The sequence below is a fragment of the Lathyrus oleraceus genome, chromosome 2, assembly GCF_024323335.1.
Source record: "Lathyrus oleraceus cultivar Zhongwan6 chromosome 2, CAAS_Psat_ZW6_1.0, whole genome shotgun sequence".
In the NCBI taxonomy this organism is placed as follows: domain Eukaryota; kingdom Viridiplantae; phylum Streptophyta; class Magnoliopsida; order Fabales; family Fabaceae; genus Lathyrus; species Lathyrus oleraceus.
Genome location: NC_066580.1, coordinates 272,097,996 through 272,100,451, shown reverse-complemented (window position 1 = coordinate 272,100,451; position 2,456 = coordinate 272,097,996).

Sequence of the window (2,456 nt, the reverse complement as noted above, 5' to 3'; positions counted from 1 at the left end):
AATGACTGCTCGACACTGCTTCAAAGATCGGGACTAGCCGGATGTAGTTACTTGCCATAATCCCTAATTTTTTCCTAGATTACCCCAAGGTGGGGTACTTAATCTACTGGGATGAAATTTATATTTTATGTCTCTAACTTTTGCCTGGTTTCCCTTTCGGGTTATCAATCCACCGAGACGCTCAATTTTGCCTAAGTCGCCCTTTCGGGTTTTCAACTTAGCGAGCTGTTCTTTTCTTTTTTAGGCGAAGTATTTCTTGACTACATCGACATTCATAGGACGCGTGAACTCTTCACCATCCATAGTTATAAGAATCAAAGCACCGCCTGAAAAGGCTCTCTTAACAAAATATGGGCCTTCATAATTAGGAGTCCATTTTCCCCTGTCATCAGGTTTGAAAGATAGAATTTTCTTGAGCACGAGGTCACCTTCTTTGAATACACGAGGCTTGACCTTCTTATCAAAAGCTTTCTTCATTCTCTGTTGATATAACTGACCATGACACATGGTAGTCAATCTATTCTCTTCAATCAAATTGAGCTGATCAAACTTGGTCTGACACCATTCAACTTCTGTCAAATTGGCTTCCATTAATACACTCAATGATGGGATCTCAACCTCTACGGGGAGCACAACTTCTATGCCATAAACGAGAGAGAAAGGGGTTGCCCCTGTTAAAGTGCGGATGGATATACGGTACCCATGCAAAGCAAATGGGAGCATCTCATGCCAATATTTATATGTCACAACCATCTTCTGAATGATCTTCTTAATGTTCTTGTTCGCAACTTCAACAACCCCGTTCATCTTGGGTCTGTAGGGAGAAGAATTATGATGTGCAATCTTGAAGTCTTTGCAAAGAGCTTCCACCATGTTATTGTTCAAGTTCGATCCATTATCCGTAATGATCTTACTCGGCACACTATAATGGCATATAATTTGATTCTTGATAAACGTTACAATAACTTGCTTGGTCACATTTGCATACGATGCCGCTTCAACCCACTTTGTGAAGTAATCAATAGCCACCAAAATGAAACAATGTTTGTTCGATTCTTTGGGCTCAATCATATCAATTCCCCACATGGAGAAGGGCCACAGAGAGGAAATGACATTCAACAGTTTCGGAGAAACATGAATCTTATCTGTATAAATTTGACACTTGAGGCATTTCTTCACAAACTTACAACAGTCAGATTCCAATGTCAGCCAATAGTAACCTGCCCTTAACATCTTCTTCGCCATAGCATGTCCATTGGAATGAGTACCAAAGGAACCTTCATGGACTTCAGTCATCAACATGTTTGTTTCATGTCTATCCACGCATCTGAGCAGAACCTTATTGAAATTTCTCTTATAAAGCACATCACCATTCAGGTAGAAGTTACTAGCTAATCTTCTCAAAGTCTTCTTATCTTTCAAAGATGCCCCAAACGGGTAAATCAGACTTTGGAGGAAACATTTGATATCAAAATATCATGGCTTTTCATCTTTGACTTCTTCAATAGCAAACACATGAGTTGGTCTATCAAGACTAATCACAGTCAAATTGGGAACTTCATTCTAAAAATTCACCATAATCATGGAAGCCAATGTTGCAAGAGCATCTGCCAGCCTATTTTCATCTCGAGGGATATGATGAAACTCAAAGAAATCCTCCTCGCGTAATCTTTGTATGGTATCAAACCAGGTTGGTTCGTCTCTCATTCACATTTGATTTGATTCACAGCCAAAGTTGAATCTCCATAGACGTCAAGATATTTTATTTTGAGATCAATGGCCTCTTCAAGCCCCATAATGAAAGCTTCATACTCATCCATATTTTTTGTACACTTGAAGGTCAATCTAGCTGTAAACGGAAAATGAGTGCCTTGAGGAGTAACAATCACTACCCCAATGCCATTACCATACGAATTAACAGCTTCATCAAATGCCATGCCCCAACAGGACCCAAGTTTTGGCCATTCTTCAAGCAATGGTTCATCATAATATTTCATCTTCAAGTACAAAATCTCTTCTTCAGGAAAATCATATTGCACTGACTGGTAATATTCAATACGTTGGTGAGCCAAATGGTCATCCAAGACATTACCTTTAATAGCTTTCTGAGATCGGTATTCAATATCATACTCTGATAACAATATCTGCCAACGGCCGATCCTCCCAGTTAAAGCAGGCTTCTCAAAAATGTACTTGATTGGATACATTTTGGATATCAACCAAGTAGTGTGATTCAACATATACTGGCGCAGACGCTTAGCAGCCCAAGCCAATGCGCAACATGTTTTCTCAAGCATAGAATACTGAGTCTCACAATCGGTGAAATTCTTACTGAGGTAGTAAATTGCATATTCTTTCTTCCTAGATTCATCTTGCTGACCAAGAACATAACCCATACTCTCTTCAAGCACAGTAAAATACATGATCAAAGGTCTTCCTTTAATAGGCGGAGACAG